The sequence below is a fragment of the Heloderma suspectum genome, chromosome 11 (genome assembly GCF_057233095.1).
Source record: "Heloderma suspectum isolate Gila_16-S chromosome 11, 16-S_ref, whole genome shotgun sequence".
Classification (NCBI taxonomy): Eukaryota; Metazoa; Chordata; class Lepidosauria; order Squamata; family Helodermatidae; genus Heloderma; species Heloderma suspectum.
In genome coordinates this window covers 7690343-7707903 of record NC_139468.1, presented here as the reverse complement: position 1 = coordinate 7707903, position 17561 = coordinate 7690343, and the positions used below count along the sequence as shown (strand labels likewise).

At 43.2% G+C, this 17561-nt stretch overlaps 1 protein-coding gene and 1 long non-coding RNA gene across 2 annotated transcripts in view; one reads left to right on the top strand and one right to left on the bottom strand.

The window, feature by feature from the left end:
* THSD4 (thrombospondin type 1 domain containing 4) overlaps window positions 1–17561 on the bottom strand; it is a 564631-nt gene that overhangs the window by 174348 nt on the left and 372722 nt on the right. The gene's annotated exons all lie outside the window — the stretch shown is intronic.
* Window positions 13044–17561, top strand: part of LOC146336949 (uncharacterized) — a 35475-nt gene continuing 30957 nt past the window's right edge. The window contains exon 1 of the long non-coding RNA XR_014785309.1: window positions 13044–13079. This is a non-coding gene — a long non-coding RNA (uncharacterized LOC146336949). The remainder of the gene's footprint in view (window positions 13080–17561) is intronic.

Sequence of the window (17561 nt, the reverse complement as noted above, 5' to 3'; positions counted from 1 at the left end):
AGTCCATGGACTTTCAGATCTTTCTTTCTTTTTTACTTTCCCAAAATTTACACAAATGCATTTGTAGGAAAATATGTAAGTTTCTGCTGAGGCATATGCCAATTGAATGGGGGACACTGCACTAAATGTTACATACTAATGTAAATTATGTACATTGTTGTTGTGAGCCCTCTTACAGAATTATTTGTGTATTTTTTCACATAATGAATCCATCTGTGAATGGACAATGGAATGAACAACACTGCACAATCCATGAAACGCACACGGAATGGATTTCACGAAGTCCGGACATCCCTACTCATAACAAAATGAAACCAGACACCTACCCAGCCAACTGCATGGCTCTTTTCTGATTAAAAAAAAAAAATCCAATGATGCTTTGGACATTACCAAGGAAACAGGTAACTGGGCAGGGATATTGGCAATATGAAATGGGAAAGAGATCCTTTCGTAAGAGAAACATTAATTTGTGTCATGTTATGGAACACATTAAGAGTTGGTGGACTCTGGTTATGTAAACACACTGCTAAATCATTCTAGAAGACAATGTGCCTTGTTTCCAAGTGGAAGCCAGGCATGTGGTGAACAAATGGATTCATTGCACCAATGGAGATCCTTGAACTTCCAAATGAACTTCAGACTGTTATGCATGTTTAATTAAGTAGGATTTAACCTTTAAAAAAAAAAAAGAATACTGTGTCATGTTTACATAAAATTTTGAAGGAAGGGCTTTGGGAGGTCAAAATAAAAGGGAAACGAATGATTTGATGTTGAAGATTGTCTAAGCGTTCACTAATTACAGTGAACCTGCAAAAACATTAGAACATGATCCTGTCCAAATCTGGAATGGGCAAATATATATATATATATATATATATATATATATATATATATCAGCTTGTTCCAGAGGAGCCCTGTGGTTCCTCAGAGGATCATCAGAGGTTCACCAATGAGACCATCAGCAATGGTAGGCCAGCTGTCTCAAAAGCCAGCTTGACTACCATTGGGGGAGGGGGTTAGTTGTAGAGCCCCTGCTTTGCATGCAGAAGATCCCAGGTTTGATACCTGGCATCTCCAGGTAGGGCTGGGAAAAGTTTCTCCCTGAAACCCTGGGGAGCTGCTGCCAGGCAATGTCCACAATACTGCTCTAGATGAACCAATGGTTTGACTTGATATGAGGCAGCTTCCTATGTTCCTGTTTTGTACTATATAATGTACAGCAGCCTATAATGTATAATGTAAGCATGTGGTGCTGGAGAAGACTCTTACGAGTCCCCTGGAGTGCAAGGAGGTCAAATCAGTCCATCCTAAAGGAAATCAACCCTGACTGTTCATTGGAAGGACAGATACTGAAGCTGAAGCTCAAATATTTTGGCCACCTAATGCGAAGAGAAAACTCTCTGGAAAAGACCCTGATGCTGGGAAAGACTGAAGGCAAAAGGAGAAGGGGACGGCAGAGGATGAGATGGCTAGATAGCATCACCGATGCAATGAATATGGACTTGAGCATGCTCCGGGAGAGAGCGCAGGACAGGAAGGCCTGGCGTGCTATGGTCCATGGGGCCACGAAGCGTCGGACACGACTGAACGACTGAACAACAACAACAACAAGCATGGTCTCCTATGATGTATAATCTCCAGATGTTTCGATGTACAACTCCCTGACCATGGACCATGCTTTCTGGGGCTGATAAGAGTTGTAGCCCATAACACCAAGAGGGACCTAGGTTGGAGAATGGCTGTTACTCGTGATGCCTAATGTAACCCACATGTGCAGACAATGTGCATACCTGTTGTTAGGGAGAAACAACAGGAGAGGGCTATTGCCTTTCTGCCCTACCTGTGGGCTTCTCAGGGGAATTTGATTGGCCAAACTGTGGGAGACAAAGTGATGAACTGGATCAGCCTTCTCCAACATGGTGCCTCCCAGATGTTTTAGACTTCTGCTCTCATCAGCCCCAACCAGCATGGCCCATGGTCAGGAAAGCTGGGAAATGTTATGTAGTGCAAAAACATCTGGAAGTAGCCAGGTTGGGAAAGGCTGAACTAGATGGGCCACTGGCTTGATCCAGCAGGCTTCATCATACATTGCTATGGGCTCCATATGGGGTGAGCAGCACTTGTTAACAGCTTTGGACATGGACCTATCTGATCAAATGATAATCTCCACATTAGAACTATATCTTCCTGGGGCCAGCTAGTGCTGGCATAGAAGCTACCCATGATATGGGTATATACATAGAATCTATGATTCTATGTATCCATATGCAAAGCTATTAACAAAATATCATGAACCTGGGGTCCCTGACATCAGGCAGATGCACCAGCTGCAGAAAACTTTCCCAAACTGGTACCCTCCAGATGCGTTGGGCTACTACTCCCAGCATGCCTTGGAAACTCCACTGCCCATTTACTGTATATCTAGTGCTTTTCCTGGTCACAAAAACAGGCTTAGGAAGGAAAACAACAACAACAACTTGGAGACAATTACATAAAGTGTGAAATCACCCTTTTGTCAACTTAACAAAAAAGTTATATAACTCAGAACATTTTAATTCTCTTCATTGTCCATAGAGAGTGCTTCTTTTTCTGTAGAGCGCTGGCATTCTCTGCAGATTCCTCAAGCGATAACATATACTGTGGTTGTGCCTTAGACCAATTAAGATAATTTCCAAAATTTAAATGTGAAGCAGAGAATTCCCAACCAGAACATCTGCAAGTAGCATTTTACTGTACCTTGGTATAGTCCATAAACAAACACCGTGTCCTAATCTAACACCAGATTCAATGCAGACTTCCATTTCGTTGTACCAGTGTAAGTTGGTTCACACGTAACACCAAATCCTTTCTTTCAAGACTGCCACCTTCAGAGGTATGTTTGCTGGCAACCCAAGAGGGGGCCTTTTTGGTGGTCGCCCCTAGGCTATGCAATTCCCTCCCAAGGGAGCCTAGGTTTGCTCCCACTCTGCTGTCCTTCTGCCAGGAGGCAAAGTCTGCTTTATTTAAGAAGACTTTTAGCCTGAAAGTGGGTCTGTGAGTTGGGTGTTGTGTTTAATAATATTTTTTTCTGTATTTATACTGTATTGTTTTTTTTTAATCAATTTTAATTGGTTCTGTAAGCCATCTGAGTGTCATTTTTTTGGTAGAAAGGCATTGTACTAAATAAATAAATAAATAAATATTTGGTGATCTCGCCCTTATCATATTGGGCTGTATCCAGAGTTAGTTACTTAGAGTACACCCACTGAAACCATCGGGACTTATCATGTTAGTCATGACTTATTAAAGTCTCATTGATTTCAATTAATCTATTCTATGTGTGAATGGATCTGGATCCAACCCATTCTAGCTTTGGTTGTGCCTTATCTGACACCCCATTTGCCTCTTGCTCATTAAGATCTCCAGTTAGGAGAAATCAAGCTGGCTCCTTGCAAGCAGCTGACAGTAGGAACACAGGAAGCTACCAGGTCAGACCATTGGTGGTCCGTCTAGCTCAGCATTGACTACACCTGGGGTGTTGAACCTCTTTCATCCTGAGGGACAAATTCAAGTTTAGAGACGCTCCCGAAGGCTGCATTCCAGTTGTGGGTGGAGCCAAAAGCAAAGGGGTGGGGCCAAAGGCAAAAGGGGGTGGGGTCAAAACACCAAAAATATCAGCAGATTGTAGCTTGAAGGTCTCACTGTCACTAACTAAGCCTTAGGAAAGGCATGTCAGCCTTTTAGAATGGGGGAAAACATGCAAAACCTGGGGCGGGGATCAAATGATGGGTGACTGGGGAAAGGGCCAGGGGCCAGGAGGAAAGGGCCCTCTGGGGAACCATGGAGGGGCAGCTTGGGACCCCAGGAAGGCTGGATGTGGGTTGCAGACCTGAATTTCTACACCCCTGGGTCTACATGGACTGGCAGCTGTCCAGGGTTTCAGACTGGGCTCTTTCCAAGGCTTACAGGGAAATGCCGGGGATTGAACTTGAGACCGTTTTCATGCAAGGCATGTCCTCTGCCACTGAGCTATGGCCCTGCCCCAGCAAACTAAAGACACCTTTGACCTTTCCACTTTGCAGCTTAATTGTACAGCCATTTTCTCTGAGCAAAGAGAAGAGAAAACTCATGCTGCATCCCCCCCCCCATTCTTTTCATTGAACTTGCTTGTCCTGGATGTGTGAGTACTCACCAATGTATTCTAACAAGTACCAATTCTTGGCCACCTAACACAATCTCCCAATAATTCCAGATTGGTTTTCTAATGCTGGCAGCTGGAGGGTGGGGGTGCCTATTGGTCATCCCCTTCAGACTGAGTGGTTCAAGGAGCCCAGAAAATGGAGAGGGTTTTATTTATTTTTTAATTTCAAAAAAAAGGTTAAATTCTAGGCTTCCCTACTTCTGTTGGAAAATGCTTGTGAATAGCTGCATATGCTTCTCACAAACTAGAAGTGGAGTGTGCCAAGCTTAGAAGAGGATATTAATCCCTGCCCCTTCAATGGCCAACAAATTCTTGTTTGTGCTGCTGGTTTCATTTTCTTTCCTCTTGTACAGAACGTTTTCAGGAAGTGCTTCCATACAGATCTCCTGCTGACTTTCAATATCCTTGCTCAGAATTACCAGTTGTCATGGGGTGTGTGTGTGTTTGGGGGGGATGCAATGTCTGTTTTTATATGAACCAACCAACAGATGTACATTTCATGCTCTTGCTTCAGCTGTGCCAAAATGACGCCCTTAACTTTGCCACCACGTTCACAGCCTTAGGCGGGGGAGGGCTTTTGGTGATTCTGTGGGGTCTCTACTAGCACAGTTTTCATTTTCTCTCCACTTACTATTGCTGGGTGCTCATTCCTCTCTGCTGTTTGTTTGCACTTCTCTGCATTCGTTTCTTTATTGACAAAAAACACCAGGGTGAAGGCAGGAAACTTTGCCTTCACTGTGATTTGGCTTGAGACATCAGCATATAATCAAATCTCATTGGCTGCATGGAGTCATCATGAAGCCAAATCAGAGTAAAAACATTGTTTTGCTCCCTTGGTTGGGCATTTTGTGGGGGGGAGAGAGAGAGAGAGAGGAACAGCAGCAGGGAGCGGAAGTGATGCCACTTATATCGTGCACAGGCAGTGCCAGCCATAATAAAGGTGAATCATTTTGTAAAACTTCTCTCTCCTAGGGGTGTATGAGAAATTCATTTCAGTCTGTTTTTGGTCAGGATTTACCCAGTTCACAGCTTCCAGACCGAACACAGACTCAGACACATTCTCCTGTCAAAGTCCATACATTTCCAAGCCTGCAATGTGTTTCACAGACCAAAAATAATGCACTCAACACCATGTGTACATTTGAAAAATGTACATGAAAAATGCGTACTTTTGGAAAATGCACACAAACACACTTTAATTAATGGGAGAAGAATGCATACATTTCCAATATGTGCACAATTGATGCATACTTTTGGAAAAATATGAACAAAAATAGGCATGGATTTTCATGCGAAAAGAAAAAAAACTTGAAATCTGATATGGACTCAGTCGAAACGGCTTTCAGGATGGAATTCGGAGAACTTTGGCAAGCTCAGGTTTTGCTGAACTCCCTCCCTTTCTCAGTCTCACACGCTCAGAGCTCCCCCTTTCAAATTAAAAAAGTCCATCCAGGAACTTTTGGCTCAGCCATAATTCAGATGTATTGTTTTTAACATGCATATGTTACATTTAAAGAATATCATTTAAAATTAAAAGGTCTTGACTTTGGGTCCTCTGCCAGGGCCCAGAACAAGGTTCTACTTAGAGATAGGAGAATGAGCCATGTTTGAGCTCAGTGAGGTTCCACCTCGATACTTGTCTCACCTCATTCTTGCTCCTGAATATGAGCATCTTTTCTTTACAAACAGAAGTGTGCATTCTCAAACACAAAAATTGCACACTTTTCCAAGCATGCACCCCAAATGCCCACTTTTATTCCTTAAGTGAAAGCATGAAAATGCAGGTTTATTGGTGGTGGGGGGTGCACATTTTTCAAATGCCTTCTGATGTTCACCAAGCTTTCCCTAGCTTGAAATTAATTTAATCATGCTGCTTCATCTTACTGCTCCTTGCATTGCTCTTATTATAATTTGAATTGTTTTCAATATTGTATTTTAAATGCAATTTCATTATTTATATATGAACCACTCATTTGTTTGTTTGTTTGTTACATTTACTTATTTATATCCCACCTCTTTTCTTCTTGCAAGGAACCCAAGGCAGCTTACATGATCCTCTTTCTCACCACCTGTGAGGTAGGTTAGGTGAGAGTCAGTGACTGGCCCAAAGTCACCCAGTGAGCTTCATGGCCAAGCGGGGACTAGAACCCGGGTCTCCTGAGTCCCAGTCCAATACTATGACCACCATACCACACTGGCACTTAGGGATTTTATTATATTTAGCAGTATATAAATATCAGAAATAGAAAAATAAACCATTTCTGCTTGAGGGACGGGGTGATAGCTTCACACCTTAGATAGATCCTTTAGAGTTCTGGCTGGTTCTGACTGGAACCCGGAGCAGATACACTGCCCCACTGACATTGGAGCCACCAGCCTCTGCTGCCCATTCCTAATTTTAGGAGCAGCCATATCTCTGGGTTTTGTAATGTATTTAAAAAGACTCAGCACAAGTACTTCTCAAAAACTCCTCCTTTTTGGCAATGTATCCAAGACCCCATCTTTGACCATGCTGTGAATCTTGTTCTTCTCTTCGCCCATCCATTGAAAGTTAAAATGGCAACCCGGGCTACCCCAGCACAAGAGTTTATAGTACTGAACCATAAATCAGTTTTAAACCCAAGTACTGGGACTTGACAGGGTTGCCAACTGGGCAGTCTGCCTGCTTAATACAAACATCTAGGTTTTCAAGAAAGCTCTTTCGCACACCAGTCTCCCGCTGACTTCCAGTCCTCACGTTCAGAATTACCACTCAGCATATTGTATCGCTCACTGCTGGGGGGGGGGGTGCCACGTCTCTTTTAATACAAACAGACCCACAGAAACACATTTCATGCTGTGCACAGTAAATGTTCACTGAAGAACCCTTTCAAAGCAGGCCCACATTTCTCAGTATGGTACATTTCAGCCATAAAACGTTAAGGACATTAACATTTCTGCAGAACGCTTTAGTTGATGGTTCCTCATCCACTCCATTCTCACACTTCAGTATAACAACAGTTCAACAAAACGATAGCATACCCCTTCCCTGTTCCATTTAACAGCTGCAGTAAACCCTGTATCAGCTACACGCAGATGTTCACCATCTGTAGAATATATATGTGTGGACACACACCAAAAAGCAAAAAGCACTTTTCTCAAATTAACAAATTAACACATGAGGCCTAAACCAGAGAAAGCCCACTTCCCCCGCTCCCAACTCCCCCATTTATGGGCTTGCTTTAGTTTGAATTCTGCTGGAACAACATGAAACCCTTTTGATTTGGCCACCTATTCAATAGCAATGAGGGAAGGAGGTGGCCCAGGGGTGACCTATCAAAGATGGTTTGCTGAATCTGGTACTCATTTCGCCTTTGAAAGCCTATCACAACCAAAGTGCATCCACTGCTTTCCTTTTCAAAAGATCTTGATCCCCTTTCAGTGTAGACGACAAAGGCAACACAAAAGGTATTTCTCATTAGGGACCCCCTTTCCCAAAGATGAACCAATATTGCTGGCCATTAAGAACATGTTGCCATTCTTCCTCGATGTTTCCAGTCCTGCCCTCGTCTTCCTCGCCATCACCCTGAAAGGCAGGTGGCCCCCAATGAGCTTCAGATGAGCTTGCACGCCTCACAGCCACACAATGGTGGCTAAATCTTCATTGGCTTAAAATTCTTTCCTCCCCAGAAACATACAATGGTGTTGCAGAGGGACTTTTGAGAGTCATTGATGCAGGCAGAGATCCGGTTGCATTTCAAGTGTTTCTAGGGCAGGACAAGAGGCTGCATTGCGAGGGGCTCTTCTAATGCGTTTGGAGGAAAACTCCATATAGATAAATAAACGGCGCTCCATGTTCCCTTGGACTCCATTTCTTTTCAGTATTGCCCATTGCTTGAAAACAGGCTGTGTTTAAGCTCATTACAGATGTGCAGAATCCCACTCAGACATTCCGATAGTCTTATTGTTCTCTTGAAATTCCCCCAGTGGTTTACCCAAGCAGGACACTCCCTCCACAGGTGTTTCAAAATGCACGCCACTCTGACTGAGCTCCTTGAAAAAAGGGTGAGATACGAATCCAGTATAATTGTCCCTTTCCAAAATTTCCATGGGAACAGTGAGAAAAGATGTCTCAAAAGAATTGGAGCTGGCTGCTTATTATGGGGCTAGATCTGGACTCGGAGTTCTACCCAACGAAAGTCTAACATAAGTACCATTCATTTCAATGGGTCTACTCTTAGTCATGTTTAGAACAGACCCATGGAAATCAACAGGACTTACGTTCGCCATGGCGAAATTGTTCCATTGATTTCTATGGGTCTTTCCCATCAAAAGACAATTTCATGATCCTTCCCTTCTGGCTCCACCCCCACCCCCCACCAGCCCTTTACACTTAATTTTATACAGCATGTTCTCCCTCTCTGGAGCACACACCTGCCATATGCATTTGGAAAACGGAGAACAGCCAATATCCTATGCCCCCCTGGACATCTCATGAATGATACCCACCCCCCAAAAAGAACATGGTTCTTCCTGGAAGTCTCTTCCCAACCCATGGCATGAGGGCCTAGGGATGCATGGATTTTGTAAATTCCATTCTGCCTGTGTTTCACAGATTGTCAGGCGCATTTCATTCCATCGTCTGCTCATTGATGGAACTAGATAATTTCCAGTTTCCCAAATTTGCACAAATCCCCCCCACACACACACCTCATTTTCTAGCTTTAGGCTATGGGGAAATGCACATTTTCAGCTGGTGTCTTTTTATGTTATATATTTTTTCTATGACTAAATTTGCATACAATTCTGGAAAGTTAAAAAAAAACACCAGTCCTCAAGTCTGCAGAATCCATGGGTCAGATTCATAGAAATCCAAACTCCTTTGATTCTGTTGTGGATTTCACCAACATCCCTACAAGGGCACAATATTGTGTTAATTGCTAAAACGAGGACTCATCTTTGCACAAGCAAAACGGAGACTCACCTACAATACCCCCATTTTTATGCTCTGGATCACTCCTTCAACCCCTCCCCCCACACACACGCATGGGGATGGCAGTAGGAATGGGAAACCCAGGGATGTTCAAGCTTGCCACATTTCTCCAAACTTCACCTTGAAGCTCACTTTGGCTCCCTCCCATTTTCATTTGCAATATGTTTCTGGTTCATTCGAATGGGAAAAGTCTGCATTTCTGTGAGCATTTTTCAAAAGTGTGCACTTCCCCCCCCCATTGACTAAAGAGCAGAAATGCTTTTTTAAAAAAATAAAGTGTGCATTTCAAAGTGTGCATTTAAAAAAAAAACTCATTACTTTTCTGAACACAATCGCAAATTGGGGAATGCGTGAACTTTTTTTTTTTTTAAGCACTCCTGTTCAGGTTTGTGAATGGGGCACATTCGGTTGATTTGCAAACTAAAAAAAAATCTCATATATCCGTAGATGAAAGTTGGAGTCCAAAAACATCTAGACGAGACCAGATCTGTTGTAGTCTGCCTGCTGTCTGCGATAATCAGTATCTCATTGATTAAAAAGCTGGATGCATATTGGGTCTCACTAAAGCTATAGTAGAAGAACCATCGCTGCCCAGAAATAAGTTATCACCAGCCGTTCAAAGTATATCTCAGCAGCTGCAACGTGTGAAATGGGAGTCTGAGTGCTACATCACACCATCATGTTCGTGTGTGGATGTTTACACGCACGCACGTGTACTACAGATGAGATTTATCTGCTCACCATTCTTGAAATGTAACCTCTAAAGACCTTGGAGAGGGAACAGACCTTGAAGAATGACAAATCTAGCAGTTCACATTAAACAAAATTGCTTGTGATTGATTGTTTAATTTAATGTCTTTCAGGGCTATGTTTAGCCTGTGTTCATTGTACTGGAAAATTCCATAGAAGAATACAGCTATTTTCTTTAAAAAAAAAATGAACAAGGGATGTCCAACATCCACAAAATGTAGACGAAATAGAGCCAAGTGCCTTCTGTGTTAAAGCAAGGGGAATCGTAGGAGTAAGAGAGGTTTTGGAGGGAAAGGTGTTGTATGTATTATAATAAAGAAATAAATCTTCAATAAAATGTTAATTTGAAAAGAAAATTGGGATAGTGATTTACCAGAATGTCAGGACAACTGAAGCCTATACCAGTCAAGTGCTAATATAATAATAATAATAATAATAATAATAATAATAATAATAATAATAATAATTTTTGCTTTGTTTTTCACCTGTCATTTGGAAAGGCCCTTGCTCCCACAGGTTATAAAACTGCTAAAATCAGAGGTTAGAAAAATCAAGTCACTGTGCATATCAAGCTTTACTGCCAGCTTTGACATTTTTGTGAACAGGTTGATAGGTGCCATAAAGCTGAGAAATTTGCCTAACATGGCTATCACCTTTGCAGCTGGTGGCTGAAACAGTGGCAGCCAATCCAAAAAATGAGTTCACTGTGCATTAATCTATAGGAAAATAAATTCAAATGGCTGGTTTTTAAATGTCTTCCAGAGCCATTGGCAAATGCAAAGGCCTTGCCCCGGAATGTGTGAAATGAGAATAAAACAGGAAGAGCCCCTAAGCACCTGCCAGCTAACCACACCTGTCCTGAGCACCTGTGATGTGCGGAGCAGGTAGAGCTATAAGGTCAGTTATTAAAGTATCATTAATTAGAGTACCTGAGCTCCATCCTTCCCACCTCCATCTCCCAAAATAATGACTGATATTGCCATTTTGTAACAATACATGAAGATTTTTTAATTACTTAATTGATGGATGTTCTATGCCTTTTTTTTTTTTTTTGTACATTGGGCTCCACATAGCTAAAATAAATATATGATATATTTTCTTTGACATTACACACTTGTTAGGCTAGTGTGGTGTTGGGGAGCAAATTCTGGTGCTGGAAGGAAGCCACCCCAGTTTTAATAAGCTATGTTGCTAAAGCTAATAGTTCCTTCCAAAACCTAAACACAGCTGGAGTGCCATCAAATTCTGTACATTCCCAAAGTCCGTGATGTAGTTCACCTCCACAAAAACTATGTACACAAAAATGAGTACATTAGCATTTCAAATTTTATGCAAATCTGTGTCCTCTTCTTTTTTTTTTTGCAGAGGGGCGGGTGAGACCCATTTCCTCTTTTTTGGTGGTGCAAAGGGTCTGCCTAAACTGTGTGGTCACTAAGTAGTGTGTTCACTACGACTGAGCTCTTTTTCCAGTCATTGGGGGAGGTGGCCTAGATTATAGATCCTCATCCTGATTTGAGGCTTTTGAGGTTCACTCATTACTTTTTTAGGCAGTGTTCTGTATTTTTCTATATCCTCTATAGCCCCCTAGAAGTTCCTGCTTTTTTTTTTTTACTGTTTTCTAACAGAACTGACTTGAAAAAAAGAGTATTTCTTTCCTCCCTCCACTCTCTTTTTTCCCCTCATGTGAACCTTCCCCAACCTGGTGCCCTCCAGATGTGTTGGTGTACAACTCCCATCATCCCCAGCCAACATGGGAATGATGGGAGTTGCAGTCCCACACATCTGAAGGGCACAGGTTAGGGAAAGCTGCTTTGTGAAATTCCTGAAATGTGATTTAAAGGTGGACCAGGGCCCAACATCTCTCCCAGAAGACCACCTCCTCAGCAAGGGATTTCTTTTGTTGCTAAACCACATGCAAAAACAAAAGGGGGGGGGCTTTTTTAATTTAGCCCAGAAACATTTTCAGCAACATAAGAGGCTGACATTTTGTTATACTGTTTATTGTCAAGCCTGAGGAGGTCATAGAAAGAGGAGATAGACCTGGAGGTGCTGAGTACTCAACCTCCTTGCTCTCATCCATGGTTGGTTGCTCTTTCTAAACCAGGCAGGAAAGAAAATTGAACAAGAAAAATGACAGGCCCACATTTGGAGAGCAGATGTCAGGCAACAATTAAAAAAAAAAATAGAAAGCCTGAGAAGGCTTAAGACTGAAGAAAGCCCTTGTTGTCCTTCCAGTACAATCCCACAGATGGATGTTGAAACTGTTAGGCCTCTTGCTCTTTTTCTGGCTGCAGATATTTAGACTAACATGTAAAATCAGAAAGTAACATCAAAGAAGGAGTTAGGAGACTTTCCGGTTCCTGAAGCCTCCATTTCTCATTCCGATGTAAAACCTGATTGGTTTTAATTTGTCACTAACAATTAAAATATTCTCTGTGTGTGCAACTAGGAATGAGATGAAATGCCTTTCCCCAATTCACCATCCCATTCTCCAGCAGCATGAATGGTGTGTGCGATAGGCAGGGAGGGGTGGGGGAAAGAATTTGCTTATATTTCACAGGGGGGTTAACATTTCTAAATGTTGGAGGGCACTTGCTGCTGGTAGAGAGGCAGGCAGAGGGGGTGGTGTCTCTCTCTCTTAAGGGGCCCTTAAACATTTCCACCAAGATGCTCCCTTGGAACAATGCTATGTCATGCTGTAGCATCAATGCAGGGGCAATTTGTGCGTGTGTGTCGACAGGGTATGGTGGCTGCCAGCAGGAGCTCTGAGTCAAACAGTGGCAAAAATAAAGCACAGAGAGAGAAAGATGCAGGGTTTATCTGTCATTTGAACACAGTGTCCAACTTATTTTGAAAGGCAGTGTTGATTTGCTTTTTGTCAAGGGAATGCAGAGAGAGACCCAATGAGTTCTTTTCACTGTCTCTGAAATGTCTGTTAGTTTAATCACCTAGGGATGTAAGAACTCACCCTAGTTCGGGTTCTCCAGGCACTCACCAAAGCAGCGCCCGTGCTCACATCCCCCCAAACCTGTGCTTGAGCCACCCACAAGTTCGCTGACTATACTTCTAATATTGCACATATTTAGCTTTCGCAGCTCCAAACTGCGCATATTTGAATATGCACATTTTTTAACTTCCTGTTTTACTCAGAAATCAAAGGCACGAAAATGGGTCGTGGTGAGTACTGGGTTCGTGGTGAGTACTGGGAAACACGAGCGGGCATGAGTGGCCGGGGGGTGAACAAGGGCAGCATCTTGGTGGGTGCAGTTTGGGGATCACGGGCGAGGGTTGCTCAACAAATTCCCAAACCCCGAACTGCGCTTGCAACATCCCTATAATCACCACAATATTGGCTAACGTGTGGCTTTAGAGTGTTGATGAATTTCAAGACAATCCAAAAGACCTTCAGTAGGTCTAGCAGAGTAGTCATCCCACATCTCCCTAATTTCTACACACTTCTTGCTAGAGCACAACCTGCTGGATTCACTTTCAGAGTGACCTTAGATGAAAATTCAGGGCCAGTTTTATCCAGTTGCCTTGATACTAAAAAGACCAAAGCATCTAAGCCTGAATTACAGTTTCAAGAGACTTGCAGTTCATATATCATCCAAGAAGAGAACCAGTCCAGATCCAACCTGTTGTGTATGCTTTCCCGCCCCCAGCCCCTTTGGTCATACTGCACTCGGTCATTTTTCAGTTGACACCTGTGTTTGCTCCTGCCTACAGCTATATAAACAGTTGTGCCATTTTTAATCTGAGCACAATAAAAGGTTCTTTTAGGTCTGGAAACTTGACATCTGGTTTCCTTGGCCAGTGATGGCAAACACCAAATATGTTAGTTACTTAATTCTGTTTTCCTGGCACGTGGTCGTCAGAAATGTAAGACGCACTGCCAACTCATAACGTCATGTGGGTCAACTTCCAGGGCATGATCATTTCCACACGCACCCACTTATCCACACAGGCACAAGAGGATGGACAGAAACAGAGCACTCTGCCTCGCTAACACGGATTAAGTAAGGAACTCAGAACCTGCATCTGCTTGTTTGGAAAGCTTTTTTCAAAGCTAGGGGTGGGGGGAATTAGACATTAAACCAAATCCCACCCACGATGCAAAACATCTCCAGAGCCTTAATGGATTATTGCATAAGAAACCACTGCAGGGCATTGCAGATGTACTTGACAAAATTAAGTGAAGCTAAAAAGCTGCATCATCAACTCAAATGTCAAGAAGACTCCCTCCCTTTAAGAAGGAAACTCAGGCTACCATTTTTAAAGTGACATTAGTTTTAATTTGCTTTCTCCACCCCCATCCCCCAAACTTCCAGGCTTCTGTCACACAAAAATATCCTGAACAGAAATACAGATGTCCCTCCCCCCTCATCCCTCCAGCAGATGAAGTGTGAGGTTGCGTGTGAGCCACACAACTCCTATGGAATAGCAATAACCTCCAGGGGCCACATGGACATTTCGCCATGGATTTTACTAACAGTTGTCAGTGTTCAAGTGTGCATTTGAATTCTGCATGTGTAAAGTAGATGCAATCCACATTTTTATTGATTTCATTTGATAAACACCTAACCCACTTTTCTATTCAAACACATTCAAAATGGGAAACGGTAAATCTGAGCATTAAAACAATAGCTAAAATCAAAATTATGCCATTTCAAAGTTTTGATGTCACCACCAAAGAGGCCCTGTCTCTGGTGAGGGCTAGCAGCACCTTCAGCAGATTCCCATACCCCCAATGAACCTGAGGAGCCTTCAGACCCAGACATGACAGCCACAGGACTGGAGGTCATCTGAGCCCCTGGCTGGCTCTCAGATCTCACCTTCTAGCACCCAAGGACCACAGGAACAGAAGAGATGGCATGCTTGACAGGAGCTTTGGAGCCCCTGGTGAAGTGTCCAGTTAGACATATGTCAGTCTATTCAGGGGGAGAGAAAAGCACATGCAAGCACCTGCCTGGATCAGGTCCTAGCTGAGAAGCTTCCAGCTCCTCTATAAAAGCATCATTGAGCTGCATTGTTGCTGAAGCAACAGCTCCTATGCAAAGCCTCCCTTGGGGAAAGTGGGCAGAAACCCACCCATCAAATCTCGCAGGGCTTGCTATGGCTCTGCTTGTGCCAGGATTGGAATGTATGTTTGTGAATCTCAAATGTCTTTGAGGACTTGGTAGATGGCGGCGGCGGCTTCTTCTTCTTCTTCTTCTTCTTCTTCTTCTTCTTCTTCTTCTTCTTCTTCTATTTCCTGGTGAAATCTGAGCTCAATACTGGAAACTAAAGCAGGGCATTCAAAATTTTACTGGATTATGTCAGTAAACTGAAGCTGTTTGGAGTAGCTGTAATCTCATAATGACAGTTTGCCTCTAATCTTTTAATTTGTCTTGCATTTAGATTCCTGTTTACAGTAAACATTGGCAGTGTTTAATGGCCAGTGTTTAAATGAAGGGACAATTGTAATGCGCATTTGGAACACTATCTTGACCTTCTGTTGGTCCCCCCTTAGCTTTAACTGGCTAATATATCGTTTCACAACTGAAGAGCTTAGTACTAAAAAAAAAAAAAAAACTTTTTTGCTTCTGATTGTGTCATATGAAACAAGGAAGAGCTGACCTCAGTCTTGTGTGATCTACTTTTCTTACTCATTTCCTTGGCTCAAAACTGTTTACAGTATACAACCATATGCACACCATATGCACACACAACATAGTAATGGCACAAGGAAAGAAATTCAGCAGCCAGAAAAGTATACAGCCAAGAGTGCATGCTTCAGATCCCTTAACAGGGATGTATGAGAAATTTGTTTCAGTTCATTTTTGATCAGCATTTGCCCATTTCACACCTTCTGGACCAAACACAGACTAAGACACAATCTGCAGTCTGTACATTTCCAAGCTTGCAAAGTGATTCGAGGAGCAAAAACACACCTTCAACAGCATGCGTACATTTGAAAAATGTGCATGAAAAAATGCCCATTTGAAAAATGCACACAAATATACTTTAATCAATGGGAGACTAATGCATGCATTTCAAAGATGTGCACAACTGATGTGTACATTTGGAAAAACACACACACACAAATGCACAGATCTTCATACGAAAAGAAAAAAAAGTTTCCAATCTGATACAGACTCGAGTCAGAACAAGTTTTGAGATGGAATTTGGAGACCTTTGGTGAGTTCAAGTTTTGCTGGTTCACACATCCCTATCCCTTAACATTTTAGGGTGTATCTACTCCATGCAGGGAGGCCTTGAATACTCCCATAGGGTGGCCTCTTATGAATTGGCAAAAAGAGGAAATTCATCACCAAACAAGAGGGCAGCAGTTTGTATGAACTTTGCATATGCTAACTGATATAGCAGCAAATTTAGAAATAAGTATTGTAATTTAAATAGAAATATAGTACATCTTACTATACAATAGAAGATGGTGACCTGGTGACCTGTGTGTGTGCCTGCCTGTTCAGTCTGCTGTTCAGGTGCTAACTCCTGATGGGCAACAGTTGTTCTGGTTCTTTATCTTTAAACTGGAATTGGACAGCATAGTCCTTCAACTGGAGGAGGCCTTCAAACAGATGATGGCCCTCTGTAAAAGAGGACACATAGCCACCCTTGGATCCCATGAATGTGTGAAGCATCCAAGGGAATAACCCTGAGGTTCACTTGAGATGCACATAAGAATATAAGAGCCTTGCTGGTTCAGACCAGAGGTTCAGGCCCAGCAGAACCAAGTAGACGTTGGATACTGCTTGGACTCTACCACCCCAGCAACAGATATGCCTGCCCTGGGTCTGCAAGCCTCCTTTTTAAATGTCCCCCAATCCCCCCCCCCAACGTAGCCAGGGGATGTCATTTTAAATGTCCCATTTCAACCAGAGAATCTAGATAAGCCGATTGTCTAGATCCATTTCAGTCGGTCTTCAGGCCTGGGCATGGGTAGGGATGTACAAAACTCACTTACCTTTTCGTGGAATTTTTTGTGGGGGGGGGAGGCGCTCCATCCCTCCCCCAGAAATCCTCAACGCGGGGGGAGGCGATCTGGTCCTCCCACCCGGAATCCTTCCCGGCTGGCTCCGCACCGCTACGTAAATATTTACATAGGCTATTATGGCGAAAAAAAGGGGAACGCAATAGCATAATGGGCACTATTTGCATTCCCCTCTTTTTTCACCATAATAGCCTACGTAAATATTTACGTAGACTAAAATGGCGAAAAATAGGGAACGCAAATGGCGGCCGCCATAGCTGCTGCCATTTGTGTACGACATGGTGTGTGTGTTTTTTATTGGCTTGCCGTCATAGGCTACGTAAATATTTACATAGCCTATCACGGCAAAGACCAGGATGCAAATGGCAGCCGTAGCAGCCGGTCGAAAGACCAGCCGCTGCCGCCGCCACCGGAGCTGCTGCCATTCGGAACATCTGCCCCAGGTAAGCCTCATCCTGGGGGGAATCCATGGGGGGGCGGGGGGCAGGCTGTTCCACCACAGATTTTGGGGTGCCAAATGCCAGTGCATTCGGCCTCACTGAAATCCATGGTGGAATTCTCTGCCATCCCTAGGCATGGGACAGAAACGGCCTTGGTTGCCTTGGTGGATGATATGAGGAGGGCTCTGGATAGGGGCGAATGCTCCTTCCTTGTTCTCCTCAACCTCT